The sequence below is a fragment of the Haliotis rufescens genome, unplaced genomic scaffold (genome assembly GCF_023055435.1).
Source record: "Haliotis rufescens isolate VD_foot unplaced genomic scaffold, xgHalRufe1.0.p SCAF_19, whole genome shotgun sequence".
Lineage (NCBI taxonomy): Eukaryota > Metazoa > Mollusca > Gastropoda > Lepetellida > Haliotidae > Haliotis > Haliotis rufescens.
Window position 1 is genome coordinate 19,928,834 of NW_025963879.1, and position 19,026 is coordinate 19,947,859.

At 37.3% G+C, this 19,026-nt stretch overlaps 2 protein-coding genes across 5 annotated transcripts in view; both read left to right on the forward strand.

Annotated features, from left to right (window-relative positions):
• Nucleotides 1-19,026, forward strand: part of LOC124112219 (zinc finger protein 64-like) — a 222,185-nt gene that overhangs the window by 187,050 nt on the left and 16,109 nt on the right. Inside the window, exon 10 of one of the 4 annotated variants that reach the window (XR_007221960.1) lies at nucleotides 7,012-7,079. The exons of the other annotated variants lie outside the window; for them this stretch is intronic. The gene's annotated coding sequence lies outside the window, so the exon portion shown is untranslated. The remainder of the gene's footprint in view (nucleotides 1-7,011; nucleotides 7,080-19,026) is intronic. 4 annotated transcript variants of the gene reach the window in all.
• The window catches only part of LOC125381617 (protein PFC0760c-like), a gene marked incomplete at its 5' end in the record, with an annotated part of 78,935 nt that overhangs the window by 25,371 nt on the left and 34,538 nt on the right, over nucleotides 1-19,026 (forward strand). The gene's annotated exons all lie outside the window — the stretch shown is intronic.

A 19,026-nucleotide genomic window follows, 5' to 3' on the forward strand; every position in this document is an offset into this window, starting at 1 on the left:
GCTTGAGTGAATTTTATTTTTTCTGCTGCTCATATTTGTAATATTGATTAATTGCATTTTATGATTTTCACCAAATATAACTAAAGATTAAGAAGCCAACATGTATGTGAATTATTAATTTAATTAATGATGCATTGTTACTGCCAGAGGTTCCTTTTTTCAGAAAATAGGGAAGTTTATTTCAATGGCAAGATAATATCTGTCATATGTATTATTAATGTGTAATTAAGTTAATCACCAACTCCTGTCAAACCCCTGAGTGTTATATCGAGAAGGAAATCAACCAACTGAACCCACAAGAATGATTTTTATAAACTTAACTGTAAAAATGTATTGTAAATGTACCCAATTTATGAAAGCCTTCTGAGATTTTCCAACTTGGAACAGCCAGGCATACACCATTCTGACCTTGTAATAATACATTTGGAATGACAGTGTTTCTGTTACAAAGAGTGGCCAGATTATACAGTTCCTCATGATATTCTGAAAGCGTGAAAGTTGAATACTTTCAATACCTAATGGTGGAAATGCCTTGAAAGTTGCTCCTCCGTCCCTGTTTTTGAATCTTCCCCTTCTCCGAAGTTATTTTCCCTCCCCATATTGGCTGCCCCCATCCCTCCATCCTCCCCCTTCACCCCATTTTACATCCCTCCCCAAACTATTACCCTCCTGCCCAATTTCACCTACCACCACCCCCCACTCCCCCACACACACATCTTCCACTTGTTGCCCCTCCCTGTCGAACAGCTACCTGACCCCCCTCTCTTTGGGTCTACTACTCCACCCAATCTGTTAGTCTCTGCCCCTCACTCCAACAGACTACATCCAATCGTCTTTAGGAACCTTCCCTTACCCCCTCACTCTACCCTTCACATGTACCTATCTGTCAGCCCTGCCCCACACTCCCTCCCGCCTACACCAATCCAGCTTTAACCTTACCCCCTCCCCCACCCCCTCTAGTTCCTTCCCCACATTTGACATATGCAAGTGATATATTGTAAATAGAAGCAGATTTCTTCAAGTTGGGGAGCAGGTATTGTAAGGCGAGGTGTAACAGGCAATAATTAACATGAAGCTATTGAATTTCATCATAGAAAACTAATCCCAAATGTGTACTGTATAAATGACACCTGCTCGCCCGTTACTAAAGGCATGCACAATTTGCAACATTATTTATGACAATGCACTGCAAAAGGGTCTTCCCCTTTTTTACTTTCTTTTTATAAAATTGGATTTGTGACAAAGACAAATAAACTCTGGATTCGAATCAACAACTTAGCAAAGACAAGTCGCCTTCGTCACCGTGGGAACAATCAAAATGAGGCACGGATGCTGCTTCTTTTTTGTCTCGGCATATCTGCGCTTCTACCGAGTGTCATGTGATCACTCAAGTCTTACATGAAGACCCGCTTCTTTACCTTGTGATATGACCAACTATAAATTTCCCATTTCACTGATGTTAACACAAACTTAGATTTCAAATAAATCTCGTAAAGGCTGGTAACGAGGCCCGCCAAGTCACTCCGTCACTGGACCGTGTGAGCTTACTACGTCTAATCCCGCGACATTTATGGATGTGATGTGCCATGTTAATTTTAATAAATTGTCATGGACATTAGTACATCAATCTCGCCCCATGTAGGTTTCAGAGTTACATGTTAAACATTATATTCCAAAAACCAACCTGGCAAGTCAGGCCAGTTTTTTAGCAAGAATAACAGATTATGCCGCTTAGCATTTTGTCAGGTGTCGCATAAGTTGACATATCGGAACACGATAGAGGCAGGCACATAAAGAATCTCTTATTAAAAATTTCTTTGAACTTGTCTGCTTCCTATGGGAAAAAAGAGGAAGGAAGAAGATAGAATTTGAGGAGTGTCGTGAGAAAGTGATGGGGCAGAGATCAGTGAAAAACTCTGTTTGATGTCAATCAGGGGTCCAGTGATTGCTCATTCCATCTTCGCTCACCTGTAGGATGCTATCAATTATACCTTTGGTCTCGGAGGAAAAAACTCATTTCAGTTGTGGAAAAAAATAACAGAATGAGGTCTGTTTTAATCCCCAACTTCAAATATATGGTTCTATTAAATCTTTTGAAATTCTCCTAACTCATTTCCTCATATTTAACTTTTATCTGTTACTTATATTATATTATATTATATTTATTTAGAATGAAATCCATTGTTGTCATTCCCTACTTGTCATAGGAGTGTCTTGCTTTGTAAGTGTTAAGCTAGTGGTTTTTAAGAGACAGATATAGATTCGGTAACTTTGTACATTTTGTAAACTTTAATTTACCAGTTTGCCACCTTTTGAAAAAAAAGTTGGTTTTTTTCAGTCTGTTGACCGTGATGTTGGGAGCTGGTAAGACCGTATTTCGGACATTCAATGGATTTTTTAATTTTCAGGTATGAAAAGCCAAATAAACGACCCTAAACGCGTTTGTTTGACATGCATATATTTACCGTCGGGGCCCATCACTGAATTCAGCCTCAGATGATTGGATTTGGCTAAAAACTTTCTTCCTGAAGGCTAACTAGTTATTAAAAGTACGTAGTGTTTTCCTAATGACTAGGTGTATGGTCTTGTAGAGAACGATCCATCTGCGTGAAGGATCACCCCTAACTTGCTATCATACTGGCACTGTTGGCTCATCGCTTCTTGTCTTCTTCACACCTAGAATTTCTTCATCAGGGACTCAGCTTGGGCTGAATCCGCTTGCCTTCCATTGCAACATGCTCAATCTTTTTTCAACAATCAATAAACACAGAACGTTCTTCTGTCCCCCTCTTTTTTCCTTGTGGGGTCGGAGTTTAGTAACCCCCTGCTTGTTTGTTGTGAGCTTTGCTGGGTTTGTCCGCGGTTGACCCGGGAGCCCTTTGAGAGGGGGTGATTGCTCTTAAAGGTCTTAGTAGGGAGATTTGTGTGAATTTGTAATTCTTGGGATAACCTTCACATTTCACGGCTTGGTGAAATAAAATGATAGTGTGATGTGTTTGGGGAGGGAATGCTATGGTTGTCACCCTAAGGAAAATTGGGGGGGAGGGGGAGAGGGGGGTTAGGATGTCGGGGCCGAAATGACAGCCAGGGGGGGTACGGATGTGCCATCTTCCCACAGTGGTTCTGATGGTTGAGATGTATTTGAAATATGTGTGTCCCAACCCAAATCTTGTCCTCTCATTCTATGAAGCCTATATCCTGTTTAATATTGTGTATGTGTGCTTTGGCTGTGACCCTATTGTCTCTGGGAGGGGCGGGCGAAGACTAACACCGACTCAAATCATATTTCACCTGCCTCCTCCCCTCATGGGCTGTGGGAAAATCTATTGTTCAAACACACTCCTCTGCCCCACCGACGGGCTTATAGTGGGTTTGCCAAACCGGCCATATTGGTACATGTAAACCGAAGCTCCAAGATGATCAGCAATTTCAATACCAAATTTCTTTGTTCAAAGAACTTCACGGCAAAAAAATCGACACTTTTTTTCTGACATTTAGACACAACAAACAGATTTGAAGTTCATCTCGGGCTTTTTACAATTTTCTATCCACCTTTGTATGGTTTTTTTCTTGGAAGATATTTCCATAGGCGATTTGTATCTGAAAAGTCCCCCATGGGTGTTGTAGTCAAGCACAACATCAGATGTTGTCCAAGTTGCCAACTCGTGAATATATTGCCATAGTGGCGAATAGCGATGATATTTGTACTCGTCAAATTAAGCACAACTGCCGTACCAAAAAACATTCGTGGAATAAACGCTTCAAAGAAATGATTCCCCAAAGTGCAATTGATACTTTTATTCTTCCAGAAAGCATTTCATAATATAAATGTCACTTGTCTCTGTTTAACATTTTTCGGACGATTATGTCCAAAATTGTTAAAACACATTGTTAAAAAACTTATAATAGATCATTGATATTGTTTTTAGACAAAGATCAAATAATCGAATAAGTTTTTTTAGACATGGAATCAAGTTGTCTCCCCTTGTCTATACAAGCTGATGGTGTGGTAAGTGTCGGTTTTGAGAAATGTCGATTTAATTCTGACAACCTTATCTTGTGGAAGGCGATGACATTGAAGTTATTTGACACTGCCCACTATATGGTGTTTTGTAATTTGATTTAATTTTTTTACAGCATGTATGATACATATATGTGTTTTATGGATGAGCTTGTGTTGAAGATACCATATTGTGTCAACCAACCAACACACTTTAATGTTCTTTATACAAACTTTGCACACAATATATTTAGTTTACAGAACTGCAATATTTCTTGGAATGGGTAAACATTAATATTCTCAGTTTTATTTGCTTGGTGGCCAAGACGTTTGTAATGTGAGAAATATGACATTACAAAATACATCAACCTCATAACTCCCATTTTCTTTTCATGAATTATTTTCTACCTGTTTGATAGTATAAATGATTTAGTACTTGGCTCTTTCAAGTGTCAGTTTCTGCTGAAACTTTGTGAGATTTCAGTTTATCGCAAACAGTAACTATTACCATCATTATCAATATTGAGATTGTAAATTTTTTTGGATGGGGACATTTTGAAAAAAAATAATGTTGACCTCAGGGTTGTGTGCCATGAGAAACATACATTAGTAGGTTATTTGTTGAACAGCGTTGTTTGTGGCAGGTTCAGTGTAAGCTGCCGACATCAAAGGCTGGAACTAACCAATGAAAGTGATGCTTTGTGATCAAGACATATCCTTCTCTCTGATTAGCTGTAGTGTTGGAACGAAGGTGCTGATCGGAGGGATTCTCCATCACATTGAATATGTCTTTGAAAATATCAAAGTTTGAGTGATTTGGGATTTTAAGTTTGTTGCGTGACAAATTAACTTATTCCTGTAGACCTAAGGGACAGACCACCACCACCACCAAGAAAGTCTACTGGACAGGGATTTACGTAGGTCTAAATTTAATGAATTTTTAGGGTCCAGTGTATTAAATTGGGGGTCCTAGGGTTACCACTAGACCAACAGCGAATACCATACAGACAATGTGTGATGCTGTATGTTTCTTTAAAAAACTTATTGATTGATCAAAAGTCTGACATGGGCTGTGTGAACATTGTATTCTGATCAGAACAGAATTATCAGATAAAGGATTTATGTTTCAATATATTTATTGCAGCATCCATATTTTTGCATCCAATGTGGCTCACGGTGGGAATAATTTACATCCTTTCGTATATGTTATGCGTGTAGGATTCAATATCTTGTGTCTGGTAAAACCCTAAATGCAAGATCAGTTTTTATAAATTTCAGTAACTTGTTATACCTTCATATTACACATTTTTCACCTGTAGCTCTTTCATTCTGATAAAGGTCCACAAAATAAGGATACTGACATTCATATTTTCCTCTAGCCATGTGGACCACATTCTGATTAATTACAGGACTCAACCCCAAAAGTACAAGAATCTGTACTTTACTCAAAAAAGTGTTATCTTAAATATAACATTTGTTACATTTGACCACTTTCTAAATGGCATTGTGTATTCATAGCTTTTGGCCATGGGAGCCGTGCCAAATTACACTTGTCAGAGGGGTACTCAAAGTATGTGATCTAGACTACCAGTTGTCGGACTTTCATTTTTGTGGAAGCCTCGGTGGCTGAGTGGGTTACGAAGAAAGTGTTATCCCAAATAGAACATTTGTTACTTTCTGATTATTGTCTACTGGAATTTATCTAGCTGACCAGCGCATTTGTTAAAAAATTCTAGCTTGTTAAAAAATTGTACAATGGCCAGATTTGTCTCACTTGTATTTTACATGATAGACAACAAGCATAATAACCATTCACTATTCTTTTTCAATCATGGGGTGGTCGGGTAGCCTAGTGGTTAAAGCGTTCGCTCGTCACGTCGAAGACCCGGGTTCGATTCCCGACATGGGTACAATGTGTGAAGCCCATTTCTGGTGTTCCCTGATGTGATATTGCTAGAATATTGCTTAAAGCATTGTAAAACCATACTCACTCACTCACTCAATCATGTGTTCTAGCCTTGTGGGTAAAGTGTTCAATAGGTAGGGTTTGATTCTCCACTTGGGTATGATGTGTGAAGCCATTTTTTGTGTCACCTAACATGATCTTGCTGGAATATTGTGGCATGAAACCTTCCTCACTCACTCATCCAAAACTGGCTTCTTACACAGGAGTTACGCTTGGGTGCGATCAAGCCATGAAATGTCCCTTCCATAAAAATGCAGCACAATGTTTTGCAGAAATTTGTGATGTCATCAGTTACCATGACATCACAATCAAATGATGTCACTAATCTCTCTGCCACAGAAGCTGGTTAGCTGTATGTATTCATTCAAGATCTAAACACGATCGTTACTGTTTACAAACTGAGGAAATTGGAAGACTGGTTTCAGATGGTAAATAGAATCTGACCCTGGTGTCTTTTGATATCAGATATATCAACACAAGTCTATAATAACCAAGCCACAAAGTTTTTAACTTTTATCAACTGTGTTGATATATTTGATATCAAAAGACACTGAGACTGGATTATCTATATGCATGGTTGTGGTTCATGGAATTCATTTGGACTTATAATTCTAAATATAAATTTATAAAGTCAGTCTTTCTATAATTTCCTCATTTCTTAACAATAGATGGTAATTCAAGACAGGTCTTTGGTAAAATATATATGCTGGTAATTAATTGCAGTTTTAAGATTCATTTTATTTTTAAGCCTGAGGAAGAAATATATGGAAGCCTTTTGGGGCTATTTGTTTTTTTCTTGAAATTTCAAGATACTACATTAAAATTTCAAGATGCATATGTTGATATTTCTAGATAATGATCTTGAAATTTCAAGATAACACATTGAAAGTTTAAAGTTTTTAACGTGAACTTCAACTTGTCATTTTTAAATTTCAACAAAAAGAGAAAGAAAAAAACCAAGTAGCCCTTAAAGGCTTTTGTAGAAGTATTATATGATTTCAAGTATTTTTGGGAACAGCCTTTTTTATTTTAAAAACTTTTTCAGACCACCACCCATCAATCCCAGAATATCAAATGGCTGTCCCAGATGTATGAATGCGTACTGTCGAGAAGGTTTGTCAGCTTACATTTTGTCTTTTCTCAACATAGTTGCTATATAAATTGATTATCTAGATTCATGTGCACCTAGATTTTCTTTACAAAAATTCAATGCCTCAGAGATATTCACACCAGGATCTTTGTCACATGAAAAAGAACAAAGCACTGACAAAATGGAAGTGACAAAAGCTAGTTCTTATCAAAGTATATTATTTGCTTTAAATTTGGTTTGGAATTGAACATATTTACTATTTAACTTCTTATCTCAAGAATATCGTCAAAGAAAGTGATAGAAGACATGGCTGGAAGCACAATGTATTAAAATACAGATTGATGCATGTCAGCATCTTCATGCTTAAAAAGAAAAATATCCTTGACAAAACTTTTTGTATTACAAAATATAAAAATACACTTTTAACACTTGAAGGATCTGGGAAAGTCATTTAGACCCCCTATTGCTCATAAACTGTATTCTTAGAATTCTGCACTTGAACATTCGTAGAGTAAAAGAAATGAGTTATGGTTTCAAATTTACAAGTATACTCCCGATTTGTCTAATTTACAATATTGCACCAGAGTCAACTCATCATAAATCCCCAACTTGGTAAATGCATTACATTCTGCCTTGACCAGCGCCTTGTTATCCTCGCCCCCAGAATGTTAAACAGATTACCTCCCTTACTGCCATAGAGGGCGCCCCTGTGATACATGAAGCAGCCATTGTGATGTATGGTTTGACCAGAAGGGTGTAGCAATGGGGAACATGTTAAATTCATTATTGGGAGGATTTTGACCAGATAGATGTCGTGGAAACGTGGAAACGTAGCATGTGGAAATTCAACCTGTCTGTGCCCTGAAATGAAGATGTTACCAGAATTTGGTTATTTAAAGACTGGCTGTATGGCATCTGTTTTTGTCGAACCTTTTGATCATCAATAAAACTGACCTTTCTTCAGACAATAATGAGGAAAAGTCATCTTCGAATGCATTTTATATGCATTTTTATAAATATATCACATTTATGTGGTACTATATCAATGTTTTGAAATTTTAAGGATGATGACAGATTTAGAACTGCAAGAAATCTTTCCAGGGAAAGTTTTTGAGTGAATGAGTGCAAATCCATAAACATATTGCTATAGCAATGCATCACTTGTCATCATGAGGATTTGCATAACTTGAATGTATATGTAAAAAATATAACATTTTTTATATTTATCAACAGACCTTTTTCGAAAATAAATTGTCAGAATGTTTTTTAGCACTCATCAGTCAAAGATTAAATCTATATCTGTTTTGAAAAACAAACACATGAGGAAGAAGTATAGGAACAATGATATAGAAAACAAAATCCATTAGAAAAATCATAAAGCATTATTAGGGCAATAATATCCAAGGATCCTGTCCAGGTTCTGAGAGGCCGAGGGTTGTTCCGAGCAGGGTCTATGGTTAATCCAGAGTTAATGCCTCATATACACTGTGAAATGACATCACATAAAAGCATCCATGTTCTGTGTTCCAACTGCACATCAATCTGGCGCCATTGCCCTCCTTGACCTGAACAAAGAGGGGGGTTAACCTTTCTCGTTTTTACTCGTCTGGGAATGCGATTGTCAGACTTTGCTTCAATGCACAAGTCATGTCACAAATCACTCACTTTACAACATTATAAATTCTACACAGACCTGTCAACCGCTGATGTAAAAAATGGATTTGCTGCTGGAAAAAATGGAATTATTTTTTTAATGCTGTATTCAATTACATGGCTTTGCAATAGGGTTCAATAGCATACAAAAAAATAATCCTTTAGAGACAGCAACTTTTGTGTAGGGGTTAACACATATTGTGTTTACAGTGCACATTGAGTTGGGTAGTTTTCTACTGTGAGTGGATGTGGGTTTTGGCATAATTTATGTTTGAATTAAGGAATTTTTGTACTAGTTGTGTATATGATATGTTATGTTTGAGATATGATATGATATGATATGATATGATATGATATAATACTATATGATACTATATGATATGATATGAGATATATGATATGATATGAGATATATGATATGATATGATTTGATATGATATGACAAGGTATGACAAATTAATTATCAGATTTTCTTCCACCTTTCTCAAAACTGAGGTGAGAAGCATTTTATGTTGTATGTGTTTTGTTGTATTTTTTAATAAACTGTCATCTGTGGTCATTAACTGCTGACAGATGTGACTGACAAGAAGACTGAATGCTTTGTGGTGACTATGTGGTTTATTGCAAAACAAATATATTTTTTTTCTGGGGTCTTATATCACAAGGGGTGGAGGGTGGGGAGGTGTGACAGGATGAAAATGTAATTTTTATCATTATTGTTGTTGTTGTTGTTTCAAGTATCACACATATTGGGATGTTTGCACAACACTTCCTATGAAAGCAGAGATTGTAATGATAATAGATAACCCTATTTCAAGACCTGTGAGGCACAAAACATCAACAGGCCCATGAATAATAACACCACCACTACACAGAAGCTATGACAAAATTCCAGCTGTGTGGTCTAAGATGAAACAAATGAGTTAATTATGATATTTTATGCTTCTTTTGTTTCCGTTCTCCCCACCATTGAAAATAGTTTGTTTTTTTCTCCCTTCCTGTACCAAGCCATTTTTCCTTTTCCTCCAGTTTTTCTAAGAAATGCCCACAATGAATCAATATTTTGCTGCATCTGCAACAGTTAAACAAGCACCAAAATGTAGACATGGCGATGCATAACAAATATCTCCGCGATCAATACAACGATGTAAATATGCTGTGTACGACATATATTGCCACTGAGAAAGTAATTTGAATTGGAATTAAAGACAGTCGGATAAATCTTGGATTCTTAATTATCTTAATTTACGGGTAATATCCATTGCATAAGTTCACTTGAATACAGAGCCCCCTGCTGGGGACGAGGGAAATGAATTATGTAACGTTAAATGACGTACGATGATCATGCACAGGTTAATTGTTATGATTTATATCACAATGGTAGGTTTGGTTTGGGAAGAGTCTTCTTGGAAAAACAGATAATGACAGACCCACTGACATGGCAGTAATTTATAATGCACATAAATTAACTTTTATTATTAATTTGTAAATAACAAGACTGTTTAGAGAGGCAAGGTTAGCAGGTAGCTAATGAACCTATTGTCTGCTACAGCTTCAGTTTCCTATGTAGGACGACCCCCCAGATTTTGAACAATTTTGAAAGCTCATATAGCAAAAGGTTCTTCAAGATAAATGACAGATCACCAAATTTACTACCCTTTGCTGGACTGCGAAGTTTGATCAGAATTAATCAGTTCCATAATTACAGAGCTGGACTAGTTGTTGAGGGAACAAGAATCCTTGCAAGTAATCGGATCTGTTCAGCCACACAGCTATAAAGGAGAAATTGCAGATTAAAATAGACCTCTACTTTGCAAATATGCAGCGTAAATCAATTCACAAGGAAAACTTACAGATGTAGGCTGTAAAAGTGAACAGTAAGGCCTCGGAGGTGAGATTTGGTAACACGGACCAGAACTGGATCGTAAATATCCCCGACACCTGCGCGAACATATCGTCATAGAGGGTAAACACGAGGCTGGCTTAATGACTCATTCCCTCACATGCTTTGGAAAAGTTTATTCCTTTTATCTATTAAGTAATAATTTATTGTTGGTTTATATAGGGAGTTACACAAGGATAAAGAGTAGGGAAGTAGTTTAGTGCTAGCTGGGGATAGACAATTGGGTGCAGTCTCGAAGAGGTTTTGGAAGCACGACAACCCTTAAGTCTTTTTGTCAGATAAAGCCTGTCATTTAACAAAGACATTGCATTGTATGAACAAATGTATCATCTCGAAAGATAAAGACAGGATGGGTGGAAATAAGAATCTTATTTCAGTAAGAAAGTCATTTCAAGTTTTGAATGAACTTTGACCTGTGATGATAATTCAACAATGGCATTGGCTGTTTCTGTTACGATGTGTCAAGATGTTCGCCAAATAGTTTTCTTTACAAGATTAAGAGACTGATAAAGTAGCAGGCTGCTATAAAGTTTTGTCCCCTTTTCTCTAACTTGGGAATTTTATGGTGAGAATTTAACCCTGGGGATGAATTTATATATATAGAATTTGATTGTTGAAATATTATGAAAAAGTAATTTATGTGAAATAAAAATATGTGTTTTTATATACTTTCCTGCTCTTTGTAATTTCTGTTATATGTTTGGTTTTCCTAAAATAGAATATTCAAATAAGAACAACAGCTTTGTATGGCATGTGCTATTTGTATCTCCTTAATAAATAAAGGCGACAAAACCTTTTCCATGTTCATAAGAAATCTCTGCTAAAAGCACAGTCAATTGTACGATTCTGACTTTATCATGAGTATATGTTTATGAATCACTATCAAATAGTTATGATACCAGGTGTTTGTGAAAAAGTGAGCGTATCATGTGCCATGGATGGCTCTCATCACAAACACTTGCAAAGGCAAGTCAATTATTCACTATAATTTCTATAAAAAATATAGAAATGAGTCTGGTATCATGAGAATTTCAGTTGTATTTTAGAAAAAAAGTACTTTTGATTTAAGATCATTTTAAAAGATTTCTGAAACATATATAATATGCATTGAAAGTATTTATATAGGATGTTCACATGACAAGATATTTGCTGGATATTAGCATAATTTTTCAATAACAAATATGTTCTATGAGATTTTCTGTTCCTCATCTGAAAACAAGATTGTGGCCCCCACGAAAACATTGTTATTCAAAGGTCCATTTCAATGAAATAAAGTACAGTTGTATATGTATTTGGAAGTTAGTGATTCAGGAAGAAATCGGTGTATAGATTTTAATAATGCTTTTTTATTTGTACCAAATCGTAGATGTAGAATGCGCTGACTTTTCGGGCAGTAACCTCCTGTAGAGACATATAGACAAAAATGTTTTCATATGATGACTGAATGAGGGGATATGGTAACTGCTCTCTGTGCAGAGTTGCAGCCCTTGGTTGTATCAGGATCTGCTGATTGGGGTTTGATTCCCAGATTATCTTGATTATGATACTTGGTTTGAGAGCACTGTTACCCATATCTACAAATGGTATCACTTTCAGCTTTCCTCCCACATTCACACAGCATGTTATAACTGAAATATTGTTTAAAGCGGTGTTACATCCAACTCACTCATTCACCTAAATTGAATGAGTATAGTCCATAAAAAACATGTTAAATTACTTTTCATTTCTTGTATTATTTAAATATGCCAAACTGAAATGAATCGTTGGAATTGTACAAAAAGAAATTATCCAGTAAGATCTTAAAATTTAGATTTATCTTTATTAAAATACTACTTAAAAAATATATACAATAAAAACATATCATTACTTTCCAAAGGGAAATATACTGATGGAAACGAATAAGGGAACAATTAGTTTTAGACACAGTAAAATGATATGCTATCATGGGCTCCTAGCCTTGCCTACAAAATACTCGTTGGAAACAAGTTACAATGCATACAAACACATTTCAAATTTGATTCTAACGTGTTGAATTTGTATGCTAGCTTTTTCAAAAGCACTGACAGTAAAGCTTATTTCCCTATATATATCATGGTTCCCTTAATCATCCATCAGTATATTTCAGATCCAAAAGTCTTTTTTAACAAACCCTTTTTCATCTTTATCAACAAGATTTATGAATTTATGTTCAATTAGAGTAAAGTGTTAAACATTACTATCAACAGAGTAATAAAAGTATCTCTTCAAAGTTAAACATTGATCTGTAAGTTTGAAAACCTCCTACTCACGGCTAATCCATAAGGCCTGTTGGCTGGTTAATCTTGTATTTGGACACTGAACCTAACATGTATGGCTATGCTATCGCAACCCGCATTTCATAGCCATTAATTGTGTATGTTTGTCTCAAGCTGACTGTCTGAGTTTTAATATCTGGCAGACAGACGAAGCACCTAGTCGATTACTGTTTTCTCTTGACACGGAAACTTCAGTCAAAGGTTTCATTAATTTATGTTTCTCCGACAAATAAGCAAACATATGCCAGCGAATATTTCATATTGGCTAATATATATGTGTTTGCATGCACTTGGATTGTTAAAAGCGGGATATAAAATGAAAATATTAAACACATCAATCATAAGTTGTACGAAAAGGCAAACAATATCTTATTGTATATTTGAAAGGCTGTTTGATGTTCCTGCGAATTCATGACCACATGATTTGAAACGAAAATTGTAAACATATCAATCATTTGTTGTAGGAAGTTTGATGTAGAAGTTAGTCAGCTTGGACCCCATGGGGAGACTTACGACAAACCGGAGTTCACACTTGTAGTTCATATCAGTGTTTGCACAGTAACTGGTTGAATTCATAACTTGGAAACAATCCCTTGATCTGTAAAATCTGGCTCAAATATTTCATAATAAGGATACTTGATAGTCTCTGGGCAAGCTGTTCCATCCATGAGACTGCATTAACCCCTGTCTGGCTGACAGAAGGCCCCAGGCACCAGACAGATTGCCCCAACACTACCTCTAGTGAGTGAGTGAGTGAGTTAAAATTTAACGTCACATCGGCATTATTCTTCTAGTGATACCTGGGACATGTGTCTGTGTGTGTGTGATCTGTTTGTGTGTGTGTGTGTGTGTGTGTGTGTGTGTGTGTGTGTGTGTGTGTGTGTGTGTGTGTGTGTGTGTGTGTGTGTGTGTCTGTGTGTGTGTCTGTGTGTGTGTCTGTGTGTGTGTGTCTGTGTGTCTGTGTGTCATGTGTCATCTGTGTGTATTTGTCATGTGTGTGTGTCATGTATGTGTGTGTGTCATCACTGTGATGTGTGTGTGCGTGTGCGCGTGTGTGTGCCATGTGTCATCTGTTTATGTGTATGTGTCATGTGTGTGTGTCATGTGTATGTGTGTCATCTGTGTATGTGTCATGTGTGTGTGTCATCTGTGTATGTGTCATGTGTGTATGTGTGTGTATGACATGTCTGAATGTGTGGCATCTGTGTATGTGTATGTGTATGTGTATGTGTCGTGTGTGTGTGTCATCTGTGTATGTGTATGTGTATGTGTATGTGTCGTGTGTGTGTGTCATCTGTGTATGTGTATGTGTATGTGTCATCTGTGTGTGTGTATTTGTCATGTGTGTGTGTCATGTATGTGTGTGTGTCATCACTGTGATGTGTGTGTGCGTGTGCGCGTGTGTGTGCCATGTGTCATCTGTTTATGTGTATGTGTCATGTGTGTGTGTCATGTGTATGTGTGTCATCTGTGTATGTGTCATGTGTGTGTTATCATCTGTGTATGTGTCGTGTGTGTATGTGTGTGTATGACGTGTCTGATTGTGTGGCATCTGTGTATGTGGCATCTGTCTGTGTGTATGTCATCTGTGTATGTGTGTCATGTATGTGTCGTGTGTATGTGTGTGTGACATGTCTGAATGTGTTTCATCTGCATGTGTGTCATGTGTTTGTCATGTGTGTGTATGTGTAGTGTGTGTGCATCATCTGTGTATGTGTCATTGTTTTTGTGTGTGACATGTCTGAATGTCGGTCATCTGTGTGAATGTGTCATCTGTGTGTATGTGTTATCTGTGTATGTGTGTCATGTGTGATCTTCTGTGTGTGAGACATCTCTGTGCGTGACATGCCTGAATGTGTGATCTTTTGTGTGTATATGTCATCTGTGTGTGTGTGATGTCTGAATATTTGTCATGCGCGCGTGCATGCGTGCGTGTGTGCGCTCTGTCCTATGTTTCTACAGTTTGATTCGGACTAAACGTTTATCTCTCCAGTAAAACCCATGGTCTGTGATGAGATGAATCACACAAGGACATTGGTGTAGTGGAACCGAGGTTCAAGTCTGGTACAGACAAACCCGTCTTAGTGTCTGGAGGATGAGTCAACACCTGCAGGAGCAGTTTGAGGAAGTGTGGGAGAGACAGCAATTTGTTAGCTGTGTGTGGCCTGGAGCCAACAGAATATGAGCAAAGCGAGCCATGCTGATGGGTTTCAATGTCACCCGATTGCAGGAAAGCCATTATTCTGAGAGATGGAATGCCAAAACAGCCCCTAACTAGACCCAGCTCTTTGGGATCCTTTTTTGTACCCTGATATAATTAGCAGTGTGCTGATAGGATCTGTAACACTCTGTAATCAAGTTTGGCATTTTGAAAAATCTGGAACCAGGAATAGGTAGAAGAATAAAAGTTGTTCCCTTCAATAACATTTAAAATGACATATAAGAACTAACTTAAAAAAGTATTCATAGACATTACCATGGTATGATTTATGATGGTTGTAGACAAGGTTGTAAATGCATAAAATGAAACATTTAGATGTCCTACTATAGTCGATTGAATTGGCGATTAATGTTGTAAATTAATTTTTTTCTTGTCTATTGTTTTTTTCCTCTCAAATCAATAGATGTATGACCATAAGGTGTTAAAGTGAGTCCGGGCAGGTGTTAAGATCGGGGGATCTACTATGTCCTATTTCATTTACTTATGTCACTATTATTTATTATCTCTAGGATATTATGTTTTTGTGACACGAAGATTTACTGCAGATTCATTTGTTTGACCGCGGTGTCTTGCAATTCAGAATTATTTTTTACAGGACATGTTTCACAAAAGCATTTAGGTTTTGAAATAGAGACTCTCTTTTGTCAATCTCTCTTTGGTGTTTCCCAGTGAAGGGGTAGCTCCATGACGATTTCATATCAGATATTTTGATATATTACCTCATTATATCTTCCTTCATGTTTGTTGGCACCCCACACTTCAGTTGAACTAGGCCCCCAGATACTCTCACTATCTGAAATAACACAAAAGGAAAGGAAACTTTTTATTGTAATTTATGAGAAATGAAATGATTGTTTGGACTGGTTTACCCATGAGTTTGAAATTATATTGTCCGTCTTGTGTTAACATATTTTATCTCATTGGAATATAGTAGTAATCACATGTGTAATATGAACTAATAATAATATGGAGTTATTTAATTCTATACCTCCTCCTTTGAGAGAAGAACATATCCTGTGTCTGTCAAAAAAACCAAAATACCTTCATTAATACAACATGAATATATTATTTGTGTGAGTGAGTGAGTGAGTGAGTGAGTGAATGAGTGAGTGAGTGAGTTTGGTTTTATGCTGCTTTTAGCATTATTTCAACAATATCATGGTGGGACACCACAAAATGGGCTTCACACATGTGCCCTTGTCGGGAATCGAACTAGTGATGAGCTGATTCTTTAACCACTGTCCTCTGTGTAAGTAGATACTTGTCAAGGCCAGAGAATAACCAGTCTTGATTAACCGCCAAAACACTTGGAGTAAATGGGAAAATAGTGGAGAAAAGAATATGAATAGATCACTGAAAATCAGTGATGACACCAGGTGTTCACGAAAACTAACATTCCATTTTATTTTACTGGATTCCTGGTTACATGGTTAAAAATTAAATTATTTAGTTTGCTTGTGAGTCTGCACAAAATAATCTGCTGCAGATATCATCTACCTTAATGAAAAAGTGGTAGTCCACAAGGAAATGCAACCAGTCCTTCCTGAATTAACTTGGCTCAGAGTAGGGAACTTATGTTAATTTTGAACCCTGAGGTAACGTCAGTGATCAGGGGGGGTCAGATTCAGTGGCATGGATTGTTGCTCATAATATTAATCACTGGTTTGTCTGGTCCAGGCTTGATTATTTGCAGACAGTTGGTATATGGCTGGCATATTGTTGAGCTGGGAACTACACAACAAATCCTATTGATGTCACTCTGAAAGGTTAGCTATATAGAAGTTAACAGCTAATCTCATTTTGATTGACAGACAATCATACACCCATTTCTGGGATCAGCATGTCATTCAATACTTCCAACACCATTTTAATATTCACAGTATTTGATCTATGATTACAAATTTTCAAGATTCAATGCAATTCCTGTGCTCTCAGAGGAGCTATTTCAGGAATATTGTATTTGCACATCAAAGATATCTTGCAATTATTATGATATTTGAAAGGTAGCCCTGCTGATATTGAATTTGGCATTTGATTCTTATTAAATTTTCTGTTCGTAATTTGTTGCTTTCATAGACATCATGTCTCAAAATGGCTTTGACAAGTTAGAAATTATTATATATTATTGCTGCAGTGTGGGGATTGCTGGATGCTTGATTAATGAAATTTTAGACATATGATTGGCTTATAATTACATTCAGGAGTTTATGAAGTAGTGTCACCTTTCTTATTTATGATATTAAGAATGCACAAATATGATGGAAAGGAGAGCTTCATCACCAATAGGAATGGTGTTGTCCAGTTGAGTGGCTCTGTCCACAGGATTGGGAAGTAGTGATTACTTACAAAGTAAGTTCCAATTTGTAATCACATCTGATGTTAAATACTTTTCTTGTAGATTTATTGATAAATAAAATTGTCAGATTTTGTAGTTTTACATTTTACTTTTCACATTTTCACTCATTCAAACCACTAATTTGTATGTAAGTAAGGTTCTTGTATGTGTTAAGAACATCTACCTACATCTGTATCTATATCTATATACCTGTCATATTCTACCTTTCATCCCATACCCACACCCTCACCCACATCCCTCACCACACCCCATACCCTCAGCACACCCCTCACCCCACACCCCACACCACACACCACACCTCTCACCACACCACACCCCTCACCACATCCCACACCCCTCAACACACACCACACATGCCACACCACACAGCCCACATCACACATCACACATCCCACACCACACATCATACATGCCATACCACACATCACACACCCCACACTACACACCACACATCACACACCACACATCACACACCACACACCACACATCCCACACTACACACCACACATCACACACCACACACCACACATCACACACCACACATCACACACCACACACCACACATCACACACCACGCACCACGCATCACACACCACACATCACACATCCCACACTACACACCACACACCACATATCCCACACTACACACCACACACCACACACCACACACCACACATCACACACCACACACCCAAAACCCCAGATCCAAACATCCAACACTCAAACCTACACACAAACACCTACCCCACACCCAACACCCAAACAAACCCAACAACCCAGATCCCAACATCCCAACATCTCCAAACCTAACACTCAAACCACTCACCACCCCACACCCCAACTTCCCCTACCCTCAGCTACACCCAGCCAGTACCCTTACCCCACATACAAGCCCGACACCACAACAACTTCCCCACACGATATCCCCTAGGGCTGGCCATTCAATCGATGCCCCACCCCCCGAACCCCACCCTCCTTGACTCTACCACAAGGAATTCCCCTGTATCTCTCCTCCTGTTATCCCCATCTTCCTAGGTTAAACAAATATTGATATAGTCAAACAGATGAATTTATGAAATACCTCTTACACTTTCAAACAAGACACGATTGAAAAATGTTTTGTTCCTAAACAATTGATGTAACTCTTGATGGCTTTGAAGAATCTGAAAAAGGTTGTGATTCACGTTTAACAAAATCCTCTTATTTAGGAAACAGTATGGCGTTAATTGTTTAATCTTGGTTTCTTAACAGGCTAAAATGGTCATTGTTTGGAGCTGATTAAAAAAAATCAAAACATGTTTGCATAATTATCCTAAATTTCCATGTTTAAGAGCTTTACAGTTTTCACAATGTGCCCTCAGTCTGCAGGCCTGATCAGCATCTGCCTTTTGTAATGCAAACTAACAAATTAAACAATCAAAATGTGTTACAGGGATATGACGAATATAATAATCCACAATTACGAATTCACCTCGGTGTTGTGTCATGTGTCAACCCTGTTTAAATCTCCTTTATCCGGATTGCCCAAACTCCCATTTCATTA